Raw genomic sequence first — 19,152 nt, 5'->3', positions numbered from 1 at the left:
AGAGTCACTTTCAAACTCCTCGCTCACGCCTACAAAGCTCTACATGAAGAAGGACCAGCAGACCTGACCCACCGCCTCACATTCCACTTACCTGCCAGACCACTCTAATACTCCCAAATTGCCCTTGCCTCCATCCCCAGGACCCACAGGACAGTACAGGAGGAAGGTTATTCTCCTACTTCACCGCCAAGACCTGGAACACCCTCCCCCTGCACCTCAGGCAATCCGCATCGCTGACCCAATTGAGGAAGGAGCTCAAGACCTGGCTCTTTGAATGATCCTCCACCCAGTCCGACCAGCAGCCCCCCACCTATCCCCAATGCCTTGAGACCCTCACGGGTGAGTAGTTGCACTTTACAAGTCCCTGATTGATTGATTAATTGAGAAGCATTTCAATACTTACTGTGCCAGTAACCTCTTGTTCCCGCTTCATCCGCTACCACTGTAGATGTTGTGTGTTACTGATGAGGTTGGCCTGTTTTATCCCATGTTTACAATGATTCCTTGCATAGTAGAATGTCTTTCCCATACTTCCTGTGCTGGTAACCTCTTGTTCTCAGTTAATCGGCTACCACTGTGGATGTTGCCTAATACTGATGCGCTTGATCTGTTTTATCCTGTGTGTACAGTGATTCCTTATCCCATGATATCCTTCTGTCCTGGGTCAAGGGCTTCAATATAGCCAGGAGAGAGTTTAAATTCTGATTTGAAATGTTGACAGATTTTTTCAAGTGAGCCAAAATAGAGGGCAGAATTCTCTCTAAACGATAAAATGATTCAGAGTACTGTAGGGGTGAACATAGATTTAACTCCAATTATTGAGTAGCAGACGTCCTTAAAGAGATTCTCATTAGGAGTACTATTAAAAAGCTGCATCCTAGGTTGCAGGAAGAGGCCCGAATGAGTGCCTACCCTTCAGCGGATGCTATTGATATGTGATGATGCTGCTTGAGGTCAATAACAAGGTCCAGGACAGTAAAGTCTTCTGTGGGGGGTGCTTTTTCCACCATCTGAAAGCTCTTAAAGTGCCCTCGCCATCTGGTAGCTCTTTGAGTAGATATCATTTTGGGAGCTACATCAGGAGTCACCTCCATTGGAACCATTACTTTATCTACAGCATTGAGCTTAAGATAGAAAGTTGAAATTGAGTTGACTCCTTCAAAGCATTTCTTTCTCATTAGGTCATTGTCCAACATGTTCTTACATAGACTCTTACAGAGACTAAACTCCCAGAACAGAGTTTCGAAGCCACCATGACTTGTTATTTTGAACCTGAACAGGCCGGCAGACCATCCCAGTCGGAGCATACCCCCCCGCTAAACCGGTCAGGAGTGACACTTCCATCCGGGTGTTTTATTTGAACACCCGTTCCCTGGTAAAACACCAAGCCGATATCTATATCCTCCTGTCTAATGAGAAACCAGACGTACTTCTGCTCACAGAAACCTGGCTGACTACAGATTCCCTCCCTGACATTCTGGCGGCCCTCCCCCCAGACTACTACATCCTCCATGCCGACCGCACTGGAAATCGCCCCAGGGGTGGGGTGACAGCCATCATATCAAAACACCTTAACTTCATCTCCACATCTTCCCTTATCCTCCCGGAAGTAGACAACCTAATCATCAGTCTGAAAACCGACGTAGGAGCCCTAACACTCCTTCTCTTATACCGGCCTCCACACCTTATGCCGTCCTTTGCTACCACCTTGATCGAACAGCTGTCCGACCTACTGACACTGCACTCCAGACTAGCTCTCTTTGGCGACCTTAATTACTGGTTCAATTACGTCAACGCCGGGCCCCACGCCACAGAACTCTTTGAAGCCCTCAACAGCTTTAACCTGACCCAACAAATCTCCTCGCCCACCCATATCAAGGGCCACATCCTGGATCAGATTTGGACCCAAAATTTAGCACTCTCCCAGCCATCTGTCTCCCCCTGCGTTTGGTCAGACCATCACCTAGTCGACACCACCCTCACTGTCACAGGCAGGACCTCCGCCCCTCTGATGGCTGGCGGCCTCTCACGCAAATGGAACTGCCACGACTCCAAAGGCTTTCTCGCGACCTTAGCCAACACCCGCCCAGCTATTAACACACCAGCCAATATCGACACGATGGAAAGTGATATTGGCACCTGGCTAATGTCGGCCAGTGACCAATTCGCCCCCCTTACCAAGTTCCCCCGCACCAGACACCACAACTCCCACAGATGGTTCTCTGGCGAACTTAAGAAACACAAACTGAAGGAGCGCCAGCTGGAACGGACGTGGAGACGCAATTACTCTGAGCCAGATAGACTACAATACACTACAGCTCGCAGAGAATACAAAAACGCAATCTCCTTAGCCAAATCGGAACATTTTTCAAACAGAATCTCTTCCGCGGACAATAAATCAAAGGAGGTCTTCAAAATCATGAACAAACTCACCTCAGACGACAGAACTCTCCCCGGTCAGATCCCCACCCAAGAGACCTGCGATGCTCTTAATCTTTTCTTTATCGAGAAAATCAATAAAATCAAGGACTCCATCCCCCCCCCTTCCTCAGATACTCTCCCCAGACACCCCTCCGAACAACTTATCGACCTTCACTCACTTCCCCACCCTCAACCCCAACTCACTAGCTGAACTTGCGATCCGGGTAAAATCAGGCTCTCCGAACGACTGCTGCCCTCCTTCGGTCCTACGGGACGTCTGTCTCAAACTACCCGACTGCATTCTACCCCTACTGAATGGCTCTCTCAGCACCGGTATTGTCCCCAGCTCCTTCAAGGAGGCCATTTTAGTGCCTCTCCTGAAGAAACCTGGTGTGGACCCGGCGGAACTCTCTAACTACCGTCCCATATCGCTTTTGCCCTACTTTTCCAAATTAGTGGAGGCCCACGTCACCCGGTGTCTTTCCAACTTCATCGAGACCTCCTGCCACCTGGAGCCTAATCAGGCCGGCTTTAGGCCAGCCCATTCCACCGAGGCCATTATCCTAGCAGTCTTGGACACGCTGAGGAGGAACGCTGACACAGGGATCCCCCAGGCCCTCGTACTCCTGGATCTGTCGGCCGCGTTCGACACGGTTGACCACAACATCCTCCTTCACCGTGTCGAGCGGACAGGCATCCAGGGTCCTGCCCTCAAATGGACCCAGTCCTTTCTGACCGGCAGAACACAAGCCGTCCGCTAGGGCCCCTACACAGCGTCCAAAACCCCCACGACCTGTGGAGTCCCTCAGGGTTCTTCCCTGTCACCCCTATTATTTAACCTCTACCTCCGTCCCCTGATTCACTCGCTTCAGAGCTGGGACATCACAGTGTACAACTACGCTGACGACCTGCAGATCATCTTCCCACTCAACTCCTTGGACGCTGTGAACAACTTCCATTCCGCCATGATACACATCCAGGAGTGGATGAACTACAACCAATTAAAATTAAATCCTGGTAAAACTGAGCTCCTTCTCCCCGGCTCCAGCCCCTCCCACTGGGGTCCGCAGTTCTGGCCTAATAAACTAGCCCCCCCCCCCCCCCCCCGGTCCCTGTGAAATCAGTAAAAAGTCTTGGTGTGACCATCGATACCGAACTCTCCCTCAGATCTCATGTGGGCGCTGTGATCTCCTCATGTACGTTCCAGCTTCGCAAAATCCGTAAAGTAAGTCACCTACTACCACCAGCCGCTCTGGTCCAGGTTATCATCTCCCTGGTACTATCCCGCCTGGACTTTTCCAACTCCCTGTACTACAGACTCCCAAAATCATTGCTGCATCGCCTTCAGGTCGTGCAGAACCAAGCAGCCCGTCTCATCTACAAAACTCCCAAATGGCAATCGGCCAAACCTCTGCTACACAAACTGCACTGGCTACCTATAGAACAAAGGGCGGCCTTCAAGCTGGGCTGCCTCACGTTCAAATCCCTCCACTGTTCCAGCCCCACCTGCCTGACAACACTCATCAATCCACACCGTCCAACGCGCAATCTTCGTTCAGCTCTCCTCAACCTGCTTGCTGTCCCCAAAACCAAAACCAACAAATTCGGCGGCCGTCGGTTTGCCCACCTTGCCCCCAAATTTTGGAATCCTCTTCCCCTGACCATCAAATCCAGTAGCTCCCTCCTTCATTTCAGAAAACTGCTCAAAACCTTCCTTTTTCCCCCACTCGGCTAAATTCCGCCTCCTCTGACCCCAGACTCACCTCTGTCTTACAGCGCCAGGAAACCCACGGTGTCAGTGCGCTCTATAAATTCCACTCAACATAACATAACATAAACAAAAAGCAGGCAGGTGGAAGGGGCACAGGACGGATAGTGATCCATGTTTCAAAGGGGTGAAAATGGCCAGGTGACTGAGTGCTCCCAGTGCAAGGTTTCCAACTGCAGCTAGCCAGATATGCCAGGAGGGCTTATCTGCTGTGACGTCCTTAAAAAGGAAGAGCTCAGTGTGATGTCTGGCTGTGCGTACTCCAAGTGCACTGTGGAAATGATGGATGTGAACCGGGTCCCCAGAGTTTGAATCTACAGCCTTTGTGCAGCCTAAAGGATGTCAAGGCAGGGTCAAAGAGACACCAGGAAATCAGCAGCCAGGTTGTGACCGAGCACACAAAGGCACCGTAAGTGATGGTGAACAGTTTGTTTTCGGTCAGCTCCTAGCAGAGCCACAAGCCTCACTCGGTCCACGAGCCAAACCATCTGGATTCAGTGAGCACACACTCTTATGCCTCTCGTAGGTCTGCCCCCACCCCCAGCGATATCAAAACCCCCCGCCAGCCCCCTCTGCACCTACCCAGATTCACAGTTGCCTCTGCTGGTGTGCCACCGAGCTGAGCAGCACATTGATGGGGAAAGAGGCTTCCAAGGTGAGGGGACCTGCTCTGGCTCATCAGGGGGCCATGGCTCCAAGACAGGGCCAGTTAGGGACAGGCAGCGAGGCTGCTTCCACGGTCCCTGGATGTGCAGCATGTACCGGGCCCAAAACCTCACAGGTCCTAAATGGAAGTGACCAGAAAACGTAGACCCACAAGTATATGTGTATGCCAGAATCTCCCAGAACAAGGTGTAGGTCCCCACTGTGGTGGAGAATACACACTAGTTGTTAAAATACCCCTCACACACCAAAAGGGCCCTTGGTGTCACGCTTCATCATAGGGGTCTTCCCGCCCCTCTACGGGACGGGGCGTGCTACAACCTACGTATGCGTGGGAGCACTGTTGTTATGGGACAACTATGTGTAACGTAGGGGTGTGAGAGGAAGGGTCTGGAGTGAATGGAAAAAGTGAGATAAAAAATACCTGGCTCGTCGGGCTAGAAGACTTTAATATACCTATGAGCTGGTATTAATAAAAGGTGGGGGGAGGAGGTGTATGTGCCTCAATGAGCTGTGCCTCCTATGTCTGCCGACATGTTTCGAAGCTCCCCAAGCTTCTTCATCAGGACCATAAGGATCCCTTCCTAAACTCACAGTGGCGTGTAATAACGTGAAAAAATGAAAAAAATGTGTGTGAAAGGAAAAATATTCATAAAAAGTATATATATATGTATAGTGCCTCAATGGGTCTTTATGGTCAAAATACCTGCAAAAAAACACAAAAGGGGAGATAAAAACATATATTCTCTGCTAGATGTATAATCCATCGTGAGCATTCAGTGACCTGAAAAAAAGTGATAGAATAATCTGCTTTTATCTTTTATCAGGTAATGTTACGTGTCTTAGTGCGACGTAGGATAAACAAAAGTACACTGACAGAACAAAACACACATAAAACATAAAACACACACTCTATGCAAATAGAACAACACACCATTGGTTATTAATATCCAATATCTATATGCTGGCCGTTATTTGGTGGTAAGGCAAGAAAGATAAACATACTTAAATACAAAGCATCATGAGCCTGATGGACGGGTGGTTGGAGTGCCTGATAGGCTATCTATAGAAAGAAAAATAATAAAGGTATACCCAACAAGGGTTAGTCACAAATGACACAAGGTCCTCCTGACTGAAAAATGGGAGGATTACCATAACGGCTATGCCGTACTTACGACTCCCGGGTTCACTGCCCTGTGGAATACAACCTCCCCGTGTGGCTCCGTTGTACAACTGAGTGCGGGGTTGGGTTCGTTTTAAATACCGGATTTGACCGGTATCGCTGAATGGCAGTGGCGCGAAAGTAGGTAAGTTGAGCGTGAAGATGAGGCTCCTCTAGCTCCGCCATGAGTGACCCGGAACCGGAAGTATCCGGATCCGTGCAAAAAAACGGGTATCCGAAAGGTGACTAATAATGAAATGGCCGTAATTGTGTGTACGGCACTTCTGGTGGGAACTATAGATTAATCTGATTATGACACAACCGGCAAAATAGCAGAGGCCTCCCTGGTCATCTTTCCTACGAATGAAATCAACAATTGCTAAAAGCACTGATTCGGTGCTGTGACTGCTCCTAAACCTGTTTTGAGAAGGGTCCAGGAGTTCTTGGTCTGTGAGGTACTGGGCCAATGCCTCGTTGATAGGATTCTCTAGGATTTTAGCTGGGGCAGGCAACAAAGAGATTGAGCACAGATCTTTTAAATCAGCTGAATCCCCACTGGGCTTTTACTTCAGTGGAATGACAACTGCCTCCTTCCAACCCCGAGGATACACACCAGTCTCCAAGACCAGACAATAGACCTTCTGCAAGGCATCCGCAATAAGGTTAGGGCCCAGCTGCGGGCATGGATCATCCGGTGAGGCCGGGAGTTGATTCTTCCATGAAGAGCCTTAATTTTAGGCGCAAGCAACAGGGAGAACCTGGTTAAGCAGCTGCAAATAGGCAGTTCTGAAGTAACACCTTTCCCACTGGGGACGATAGACCTCTCCTTCTGTTCTGGCACCCTGAAATCAGTTGAGATGCCAGGAAAGCCTTCAATAATCTTCATGATCTTGTCGCTAAAGGACTCTGCTACCTTATTACAGAAAAAGTGGGAGTTTTCTATTGGCTGGTGTATAGGAGGCAACAAGAGCATAAAACCGTCTTGATGAGTTCTTTAGGAATTTTGTTTGCAGATCTTATCGTCTGAGCGAAGTACAATATTGACTCCTAATTTACACTTATGAATTTGGGAATAAGCTCCCTGTGTTTGTTTTTCTCTTCCGAATCGAAAGCCAATCTCCATCTCAGTTCCTGTCTCCTACTCTGCTTTGGGAAGTCCTTAATCTCTTCTGAAAACCATGAAGCAGATAGTTCCCTCCTGCCCTTAGGCTTAGCTCTGACTAGAGGTGAAACCTCCTCAATGGCTGACCTAATCCAATTGTTAGGATTCTCTGCAGGGGAACCTGGACTGCTAACGTCCTTCTCCTTAAATTTCACAAAAAGGCTTCAGCAAAATTGTCAACTGAGATTTGTCTCCATTTTCCAACACTGTTTGCAATTTCCTGTGTGCTTTCCAACATATGTTCCATGCGCTCACTAAACATCACCATACTATGGTCAGGCCACCTTAACGGTAGACAATCACCCACAATCAGGGTCTCTTGGTTGGAAAAAAACCCCATCCAAATTGTGACCGGCTCTATGGGTCATAGCATTAACCCGTTGACTAAAGTTGAAACTGTGCATAAGATACACGAAAGCCCTGGTGTGGCGATTGCCCTCTTCTTCTGGAATGGAGGTTGACATCCCCCAAGAAGGTGAAGTTACCTCAAGAAATAAAGGGCTCAAGCACTTAATAACCAGCTCAGAATGCACTGCTTTTTAGGAGGACCAGGTGGAAGGTAGGTCAGCAGCCCCACTGGATCAAAGATTGTTTGTTTTCAATTTTAAAAATACCCCACCTTCAATGATGGCTCTAACGTACAGCTCAGCTGCTCCCTAAAAATGATAGCAAGTCCTCCCCCCTCCGTGTGCTCCTATCAAGCTTCACCACCGCATACAGCGATGGAGTGCAACTGCAAAGTGCTGTTCCGAATCCTCCATGGCCCATGTCTCAGTGATAAACAAACAATCTAACTGAGATATCCCAACCATCTGAATACTCTCTATACTATGTTTTATGAGAGAGCAGGAGTTGACTAACGCAGAGTGTATGGCCTCCTGTGTCCTCATCACATCTCTAGTGTGCTCATCCCTGCCATACCAAGGTGACACTCTCTCCAGAGGCAGCACCCCCTAGACTCTGAACTCATAGAGGTCCAATTACAAGAAGGGAAACACCACGGTCCCACTATCCTGGGGTCCATACCTTCCCCTCTCCCACAACTCACGTTCTGCTCAAAGTTCATTCGAGCCAGCCTAGTGTAGCTCAAACGATCTTTGGCTGTACAAAAACTGACCGCATCCCTGGCCCCTGGTCCCGCACTGGCACGGACAGGCGTAGACTGACTTTCTGGCAACTTTAAAAGCCAGAGGCAATCACATACTGCACAAATGAGCACCAAACACTAGAACCCTCACCCTATAGTGCGTATAGAGCGTGGTGGCACTACAAAAATGGCTGTCAATTGAAAGAACAGGCCTGAGATTTCACATAATGGCACTAAATTAAAATCACAGAAAATCACAACAGAAGCAACAATTAAGTCAGTAAAAGTAAGATTAAAAAAACGGCGTTAGCCTACAAGGCCGGCCATGGCACAGTAGTCTCTCCAGGCCCGCATCTGCGCATCTGTGTGTTTAAATGCTGGGGTCAAGCACATACTGCGGAACATTAAACTAGTATATATAAAATGTTCAATAAAACAAAAATGCACACTATAATCTGAGTTCACATAGATCGATTGACTAAGCAGACATTGCCAAAGGACTATCACAAGTCCTTCTTCTGTTGACTAAATACTATTATTCCCTGCGAGCCTGCAATGGTCATTTTAGCTCTGACTCCCCCGGGAGTTATACCTATAATGGAGTTGGCCACCCCTCTATCCTGGATTATATCATAGTAGAAACCAGGATGTGGGGCCAGGTTAAGGACTTCATTGTCCAGCTGTGCCATGATAGTGATCATAATTCTTTCATACTTGAACTCATTTTGCCAACGACTAGGGATGAACCAGCAGAAGCATCCGCTATTGATGACAGACTGACACTAACCAACAACAGGCCGAAAGTCAGGTGGACCTGGCTAGAAAAATCCCATGAAGAAATGGCTTTCCTATTTGAAGCCATTACACCCAACCTTGAGGCCATGTCAGAGCTTGTAAAGTCAGGAGACATCGCTGCCTCCCTTACAGAGGTTGCAAAGATCAATGAGACCCCCACCTCCAAGCTGGAGGAGGTGTTTTGGACAGCGTGTGCAAGGGGACATGGGAGGATGCCGAAGCAGTCATGGTTCAATGGAAGTTGTCGGGTGGCAAAAAAGGCATTGATAGAGACCATAAAATCCAAGTGTAATATTGCAGTAAAATCAGCAAGGTCCCTCTATAAAACCACCATTGCATCTGCTAATCGGCATGGGAAATGGATCAATGGGATAGTTTGAAACTGGCCCTGGAGACAAGAGATATGAAAACATTCTGGATCATTATATCTACAGGTAGCAACAAAGGAAAGGCGACCTTCGAGCCAAACATAGCGGCCGATAGTTGGAAAGAGCATTTTTTGGTTCTTTATGCTTCATATGCTGTTGAGGCCAGTAGCCTGACTTCAGCTAATCCGACCCCCTCGGTGTCTGAAATAGCTATCCCCGAGATCACTCTGTCAGAAGTCACAATAGCCCTTGGTAGAATAGTTCCTGGGAAAGCTGTAGGCCCGGACAAGATACCAGGGAATCTTTATCGGGCAGAACCCAAGATTTGGGGTCCTTATTTTTGGGTGTTTGTTAATGCCATTTTACAGGGAATGGCCCTTCCTGCAACCTGGTCAGGTGCTGAGATCCTTCCGGTATACAAAAAGGGATCACCTCTATTACCTACAAACTACAGACCGATCAATTTGATCAATGTTTCACAAAAAGTATTTACCAGGATTTTATTAGATCATCTGCAATCTTGGTTGGAGGAACATAAGATCATGACCCCCTTGCAGGCCGGCTTTAGAGAAAAAACATCAACAATAGACCAGATTTTCAGGCTCCAACTCCTTTATTGGAAAACAGTACATCTCGAATGAGGTAGCCTGTATTTGGTCTTTGTGGACCTCAAGTGTGCATTTGACCTGGTACCCAGAGATGCTTTGTGGAGGGTTCTGAGTGAACTAGGACTTCCCTTCTATCTTTTGGATATATTGAGAAGGTTACACAATGGTAACTATGCCCAAATTAGGTATGGGAAAAATGGGGAACTCATGCCGCCCATCCCTGTCAACAGGGGAGTAAGACAGGGATGTGTGCTTGCCCCTACCCTGTTCTGCATCTACATCAATGGACTAGTAAGTGCACTGAGTGAACTTAAGGACATAGACGCCCCCAAACTAGCGCACAAGCTAATTCCGGCCATGATGTTTGAAGACAATACCCTACTCCTCTCCAAGTCTCCTATGGGTATCCAGAGAATTTTAGACGGGTTTTGTGAGTTCCGTTGGTCTATGGGGTTGGAGATCAACATCCAAAAAACAAAATGTATGGTCTTCAACCCCAATAGATCAACCCGCCCTAACCCATGCATGAACGGTACTCCCCTAGAGCGGGTATCTATATTTGACTACCTGGGGCTTACACTTACTGAAAAAATGGCCTGGGGGCCTCAAATAGATAAGTCAAATCTTAAACTGGCTCAGACCGCAGGTGGCCTGGCCAAGTTCCATAGAAAGTTGTTCCATAAGCTGGTTAGTTCAGTCATGGAGATCTATAAAACCCAGCTTAGGAGTGCTGCCCTATATGGGGCTGAACTCTGGGGGCACTCTCACCTTAGGCCCATTGTTAAAACAGAGAACAGCTTTCTTAGGCAGTTATTCAGATTACCGGTGAGTTCCCCTCTGATTCCACTGCGTATGGATCTAGGGGTGAGACCCATCGCAGAGGAAATTGGCTGCAGACCTCTACTATTTTGAGACTCCTCGGCATAGAAAAGCTGTCATGGTTTGCACGTATTAGGGAAGATCTTTGTGCAATTGCCAGAGACGATCTTTGGGATAATCCAGATACAGCCTGTCTGAGAATCTCGCATAAACAATTAGTTACCAGTTGTTGGGGTGGCAAACTCGATAAACTCCTTGAAGATTCTATCACTGGTTCTCTTACATCAAACTTTCTGGATGTGAAGGTTACGTATAATATTGAGCCATGCCTAGATTAAATCCGACCGGCATTAGCCAGGAAACTGTATGTGCAGTTTCGGCATGGCTGCCTTCCCTTGCGTTCCATCACCAACAAGTGGTCCAGTGGTACTTCATTGAGGTGTCCTGCATGTAGCTCTGGTGAGGAGTCTGGACTCCATGTTTTCTTCTTTTGCCAGGGATACCATACAGTTAGTCACAGATGGTTGATCCAGTTGTGTAGGAACCTTGGCACAACCCAGTGCAAAGAAGCATTCAGGCTCCTAAAATGTAACACTGAACTTCACATTGTCTATGCGGTATCTCGTTTTTTAAGCTCAATGTGGTGGTCACGGGTGGGCTATGTGATTAACCTTCGCATTGTTTTCATCTCAAGTACCATCTTGACCTATAATTTGTTTTTACCATGATTCTAGCCTTTTTAACTGTTTTAGCAATGTTTGTATCTTTTTGTGTCTGTTCTTTTATGGTGTATAAACCGAAATAAAGAAATATATGATGATGACTATTATTCTCTGTATGTCTGTATATTCATGTTAGCAAAAATATGCTGATGTCCTGTTCGCTATCAAAAATAAGTATTAGAATAAGTACAGAGCAACTGCAAGCACACTGAATTTGATCTTTGTGTTTTTACAATAGTTTAAGGGGGCTTATTTTTCACAGTTTTACTATAAATCCTTCCCCCTAAAGCCGTACCAGGACCCCCCCCACGTATGAGTAGGTGTGGGTGGTAAACTTTTCTCCTTCAGCAGATCTTGTTGAGTTTTCCCCACTGCACGCTCTGCTTGGAGCACAGAGTTTCGGAAAAACTCTTACCAACTGACGCATTGCAGACTTTTCTCGTGCGCGAGCAAGAAACTTAAGCGAAAGACCACCTCCTGGTGAGATTTCTCAATGCGGGAGGTTGCAGCAGGTCGCTACCGTTCAAGTTAATAAAGCTGCCACTCATTGTGTGAAAACTGCCACTCAAGTAGAAAGTCAACTCGAGCAGCATAAAAAAGACGTGCCCTCTGGGGAAATTCGCACTAATTTCACAGCATGGAACAAGCTCCCTGAGCTAGAAATCAGCACGAGCAGTGTGACGTACCGCAACTCTGCCACTCACAGAAAACTGTGGAATCTTGTGGAGTTATTGGTTAACTCTACGGAATTCTGGGGAGTGAAACTTGCATGTTCTGCCCAGGCCTAATTATGAGCCATCCACTTAGCCAACATCACTTCAAATGATGGCACTTCAAGAAATTGTGAATGTGGTTTGGTTCGTTATTTAAATATGTATTATATATATATAGCAATCTGCATTGAAGAATGAGTGGATATATAAATATAAATATCAGGATGGAGGATTTAGGAGCAGTGTGATTGACCGTTTACTTGACTAATTTACAGTGACTAAACTGTGTGAATATCTGTATCACTTTGTCAGTTGTTGTGTAAACTGCTGCACCAGTTGGTTACTAGCTACGTGAAAGTCTATATTAGTTATTGATTAGTTAACTGAGTATTTGTATGGGAGAGTGAATGTGTGTGTGGTTCGGTGGGGGGTGTGTGACTGCCCAAAGATGTGTGAATGCTTGATTCAGTAGGTATATGAGGTTAAAACTACATGTTATAACAGATGAGTGAATATCTTTATGGGTGTGGTGATGAGCAAATATATCTCTCAATGGTACATGTCCAACAAACTAGAAAAATAAAAAGCAGTGTATGTGACAGTTGTTGTATATAAATAAGTATACATAAGACTCCGTGATTGTATGAGTGACTGTATGGATAACTGTATACTTGTAATAGTGATTTTATACCACACTAAGTATGAGTTACTATCTATATGAATAAATGAAGTGGTGTTTGTATAAGTGTGTAGCTGACTAAATGTAAGTATGATCCATTGTCTGCATAAGTGAGTAGGATGACTGCATAAGTGAATAGGATGTGTGCTGGTGTGTAATGACGATATAGGTGTATAAGTATATTTGATAGTGTTCTATTGATCATAGACAGCATGTATAAGTGAATTAGTGAGTGATTAGATGTGTGTGTAGATCTAGGACTCACTGAGTGGGTTTTTAGAAAGTTGTATTGGTGTGTCAATGGATTCAAATATGGTACTCTGTATTTTACAGTGAGTGATGAAAGGTTATACTAGTGTATGATGAGGTGCATCTGATTGTCACGTGGATGATGTCATCAGTGATGTCATTTGAGATGTCATCAGTGATGTCATCAGTGATGTCACTGACCATGTCATGAATGATGTAATATGTGATATCATCAGCAGTGGATTGCGGGCACGCAAGTTATAGTTAGCAGAACTAACTATAACAGAGGAATTTCAATGGTTTTGTACGAGTGAAATGTCCAGCTAACTATAGCAGCCCTGAAACCTATGGTTTTTTCAGTGAATTTCTAAGGTTTTTAAAATGCTAATTCCTAACTATAACATGTCTGAAACCTATGTTTTTTTCAGTGAATTTCGAAGGTTTTTTAAATGTAATAATAGTATATGTATTTTTTTTTATACTGATTTTCTAGTTTTTTTAACTGTTTATTTTTACATATTTTATTTTTTAAATTACATTATATATTTTTAATATAAATTGAAATAAAAATGTTTTTTAAAATATTGAAACTGAAATATTGTTTTTTGTTGTTGAATGTATAAGTGCAGAACTATAAGTGTGTTGGTTAGTTAGGGGACTGCATGCATATTGGATAGGGGTTTGAAGCAGTCCATGTGCTAAGATTAGAGTACTGCAAGGAGAGTGCCTGCGTGAATTTATAAGTTATTGGGTTTTGGCGCAGTGAATGGATTACTACATGGTGCTGAATGGGTCACTGGAGAAGTGCAAGGGGAGTGACCGGGTATTTGCTGGAGTGTATAGATAGTGACTGGGGAATTGAAGGTGTGAAAGAAAGGTGTGGAGGTGGTTAGAGGACTGCATGAATAGTGGATAGGGGTTTGAAGCAGTCCATGTGCTAAAGCCTGGCTCGCTGGATGAGTTCTTGGGTACTGACTGAATGATTAGACTACTGCAAGGAGAGTGCCTGGGTGAATTTATAAGTGTTTGGGTTTTGGCGCAGTGAATGGATTAGTACATGGTGCTGAATGGGTCACTAGAGTGCAAGGGGAGTGAGTCCTAGAGCCAGTGCTATGCTAACAGACACTTAGAATACAGTGAAAACACCTACATACACTAGGGAACACTATGCGTTGGGGTCCCCCTGTGATTAGAATGACCTCCTCTGTAAGCCCCTAGTATATAATAGGGCAGGGGGATTTAAAAATACCACTTAAAACGTCCCACAGGGCGCGTTTGCACACTGGTGAAGGGAGGGGGAGGCTAAACTGACGTGTGCAATCATGCCCTGTGGTCGTTTTAATTTGGGGGATAATGTCCCCTTGAATCCTGAGTGTCTCTTGGGTTCAACTAGCCCACCAGGTACCTCCAGTTAGTGCCACAGAGCTGAGTTGCAGAGAGGTGTGAAAAGTGGCACGGCCTGCACTACCTCTCTGCAATGCAGCGCAGTGGCGTTTACTGGCCCTCAGGATTGAAGGCAAATAATTTCCCCATCTTAAAACCCGCCACAGGGCATGTTTGCACACATAGCCTCAGGCCCCGTCCCCTCCCTTCACCACTGTGTAAATGTGCCCTGTGGCCGTTTTAATTTGGGAGATTAAGTTCCCTTGAATCCTGAGTGTCCCTTGGGTCCAACTAGCAAACTAGCCCACTAGGTACCTCCAGTAAGCGCCACAGAGCTGCGGTGCAGAGAGGTGTAAAAAGGGGCGTGGTCTCTGAACACATGTCTGCAAAGCAGCTCCCTGGCGCATACTTGAGATACCTGGTGGGCTAGTTGGCCCTCTGGGACCCTCAGTATTGAAGGGGAATTAATTCCCCAACTTCCAACTCGCCAGGGGGTGCGTTTGCACAATGGTGAAGGAAGGGGGCGTGGCCTGAGGTGACATGTGTGCAAACTTTGCCCTGTGGCGCATTGTAAGTTGGGGAATTAATTCCTCTTCAATCCTGAGGGTCCCTGGGGACCAACTAGCCCACCAGGTACCTCCTGTATGCGCCAGGGAGCTGCGTTGCAGAGAGGTGTTCAGAGGCCACGCCCCTTTTCTCAACACTCAGCAACGCAGCTCTGTGGCGCTTACTGAAGGTACCTGATGGGCTAGTTGGCCCCCAGGGATCCTCAGGATTGAAGAGGAATTAATTCCTCAACTTAAAACGCGCTACAGGGCCTGTTTGCACACATGTCACCTCAGGCCCCGCCCCGTCTCTTCATCACTGTGCAAACGCACCCCGTGGCGCGTTTTAAGTTGGGGGATTAACTCCCCTTGAATCCTGAGGGTCCCTGGGGTGCAACTAGCCCACCAGCTACCTCCATTAAGCGCCACAGATCTGCATTGCAGAGAGGTGTAAAAAGGGGCGTGGCCTTAGAACACCTCTCTGCAATGCAGCCCGCTGGCGCATACTGGAGGTTCCTGGTGGGCTAGTTGGCCCCCAGGGACCCCCAGTATTCAAGGGGAATTTGTTCCCCTTCTGCAAACACGCCAGAGGGCGCCTCCTAAGGCTGTTGATTCTTACCGATTGTTCGTTTGTGTATTCTTCCCAAAGCTCTATTTACCTCTGGGTATCTCTTGCTTGTGATCTGTTTCCATGTAAAACCATGTAACCATCATTCAGTGTGCTTCCTCCTTGAATATCTCTATGGTGCTTGTCGGACGAGGCCCCATTCATGAATGCTAATAAATGACCTATGGTTTGTACTTCACTCCAGTGTCGATTCCTCCTTACTTGTTAAGAACCCGTGGACGAAGAGGTGACCCTTCACCAGTGGGTTTTAATAAATCTGCTTCCACACAGGAAGTTCCTTCACTTTACAGTAGCCGAGAGCCACTTTCAATTCAAATTCCTCCCTTTCGGCCTCAGATCGGCACCAAGAGGTAGCGGCCTTCCTCAGAAGACAACAGCACCAGGTGTTTCCCTACCTAGACAACTGGTTGAAAAAAGTCCCTTCCAAAACAACAGGCAGGAATTCTGTGACAGCCTGTACAAAGCTCTTCAAAGGTCTAGGTCTTACCCTCAACAGGGAAAAGTCAAACTTGCTTCCTTCCTAGAACGCCATTTTTCTGGTAGCCATATTGGACACATCCCTGAACAGAGCATTTCCATCACTAGAAAGAAAAGGCAAACTGATGTTGATGGCGCGTCTCCTCCTAAAAAGGTCACTTTCAGTTTGCCTCTACAAGTCCGTTCTGGGATCCATTTCGTCCTGCATTCCTCTGATACCCCACTGCAGGCTACGAATGCGTCCTCTTCAGGAGCAATTGGACTTACAGTGGCATCAGGTGAAAGGATCTTTTGAAGACATGATCACAGTAACTTCGCCAATGAGACAAGCTGCCTCATGGTGGATTCACAAGGTGAACATTTCTTAGGGTCTCTCTTTGCTGGTCACCCCAGTTCCTCAGATACTTACAACTGATGCATCTCTAGAAGGTTGGGGAGCGATCTTACAGAACCTCCAAATAAGTGGTTGATGGCAACAGCATCATAGTCTTTTGCACATCAATTTGCTGGAGCTAAGAGCGATTCACCTAGCCCTACAGGTATTTCTCCCAAGAATAAAAAAATTGTTGGTTCTGATCAGAACAGACAATACCACGGCCATGCATTACGGCAACAAACAGGGCGGCACGAGATCCCGTCTGTTGTCTGTGGAAGCTCAAAGTATCTGGGAATGGGCGATCCTACATGGGGTTTAGCTGAAAGCTGAGCATCTTCCAAGGAATCTCAACAAAACAGCAGATACACTAAGCAGACTAAAGTCAGTCTGCCATGAGTGGTAGCTGGACCAGAGGACGCTGGCGACATCTTCTGGCTTAGGGGTAGGACATCCATAGATCTGTTTGTGACACCGAAGAACAAAAAATACCAGTACTTCGCAAGCTGGCATCACCATCCGGGATCCTGGTGGCGTGTGTTTTCGATGGTATGGTCAGGTGTCTTTGTCTATGCTTTTCTCCCCATTCCTCTTCTCCTGAGGCTTCTCAGGAAGTTGAAGGCAGAACCCTGCAAAATGATCCTCACAGCACCGTACTGGCCTCACCAGTACTGGTACACAGAGCTTCTTCTTCTGTTGGTGGAGCAACCGATTCCCTTGGATCCTATCCCATCATTGCTGACGATGTCCCAGGGCCAAGTGCTGCATCTGGATCCCAAATCCCTTCAATTATCAGCTAGGCTCCTGAGCACAGAAAGTTTGTTTTACCTGAATCTGTCTTCCGAGTGTAGAGACATCCTTTCCCAGGCTCATGCTCAGAGTACGAACAAGACATACCAAATGAAGTTGAAGAGGTTCTGATTCTGGTGCCAAAAATTGGGAGTTCACCCTTTCTCTTCCTCGGCTCAGGAGATTCTTCCTTATATCCTTTCCTTTGTAAAAGCTGGTTTAGCTCATGCATCCATCAAAGTTCATCTTGCAGCCATCTCTCGTTTCAGAAAAACGTCTTCAGGCCCTTCTCTATGGTCAGTAAGGATAATAAAACAATTCATGAAGGGGCTTTTTCGGGTTTTCCCTCCGATCAAACCTCCTCCTCCACTCTGGCACCTTAATATAGTCTTGGCTCAGCTCATGAAACATCCTTTCGAGCCTTATAAGGCACCATAAACCAATGTATAGACAGAGATACTCTGTAGTGGGTGGTTGGTAAAAAAGAATAGGAAATCTTGGGAAACCTTAGCCTCATTGTGAATGAACTTTGAATTATGTCTGCACATTAATTGTACTTACAGAGGGAGAATGTTATAGCTCCTTTTGGACAAAATCACTGTAAATCCACGGTCTAGGAGGTACTCTTTTCCAGAAACTTTTAGAAAGATGGCATCTGGTTCAAGTTTGGTGTCTCTGGAATCCAAATTTTAAATGCTAACTTATGGTGGAGTCGGATTTAAAATTACGAAAGTTGGCATTTTCTTGCCTTATCCATTGGTGCCTGCAGTCTATCTGACTGGGTGTAGTGTGCAGCGGGGCTATTGAATATTCCTCCTAGACAGCCACACATAATGGAAGTTTAGGTGTGACTGAGTGGGACATCACTGGCAGGATGGGAGGGAGGAGTTGGGTCCAGCCTCACTTACACCTGAATAGGCTGTGTTGTGTCTCCCCAAAAAGAGCCTAACGACTCTGCATTCTCACTTCAACCAGCTTGGAGCAAGGGCACACAATGTCTAAAAAGCAGCTCCCACCTTTCAGAACCAGGACATCAGGATATAAAAAGTAGACCTCAGACACCAACTCTTCAGTACACTTCTGGACCTGTAGGTACTCTGCCAGGAAGGAGGAGTGCTGTACTGCTGAAGAACTGCCACTATGCTGAGCAGCTATGTTTCCTTTATACAAAACTAGAAGTCTCCTACACAGTGAGCAACACAATGCATGATCTTTACCACAACACAAATCACCAATACACACACTAAGGGATTTAACTCAAATTAGACTGTTCGATTCCATCTTGAAAATCTCCAGTAATGCCCATTTTCAGATTTATAACCTATTGTTGGCTGTCTGAGAAGACATTTCAAAAGAAAACATTTACAAATGATAGTAGGGTTTTAAAATAGTTTTGAGGGTTACGACATCTGAACATATTGTTTCTTACATATCTTTAAAGCCTTTGTATAAAACTGCATTGAATGTATTACTATTTTATAGACCCCTCACCATTATATTGCAAGGACCCCTCACCATTATATTGCAAGGACCTTAATGCATTTGCTACAAAAAAAACCAGGACAATGATTGAGAGGTTTTAGAAAAGTACTAGAAGTGTGAATGTGACAGATCAGTTTGAAACACGTAAACTATTTATGACTATATGAACAGAAATCTCCCATGAATATCATATTTTCACACATTGTGCAAAATGTAATAAGAATATTTAAAAAATTCTCCCAGGTAGCTAATACTACCC

At 46.1% G+C, this 19,152-nt stretch overlaps 1 protein-coding gene across 1 annotated transcript in view; it reads left to right on the top strand.

Moving 5' to 3' along the window:
- The window catches only part of LOC146869599 (butyrophilin subfamily 3 member A3-like), a 299,341-nt gene that overhangs the window by 186,176 nt on the left and 94,013 nt on the right, over positions 1–19,152 (top strand). The gene's annotated exons all lie outside the window — the stretch shown is intronic.

This window comes from Triturus cristatus, chromosome 1_1 (assembly GCF_964204655.1).
Source record: "Triturus cristatus chromosome 1_1, aTriCri1.1, whole genome shotgun sequence".
Lineage (NCBI taxonomy): Eukaryota > Metazoa > Chordata > Amphibia > Caudata > Salamandridae > Triturus > Triturus cristatus.
The sequence above is the reverse complement of the archived record's forward strand: the minus strand, read 5'-3'. Positions and strand labels throughout refer to the sequence as shown.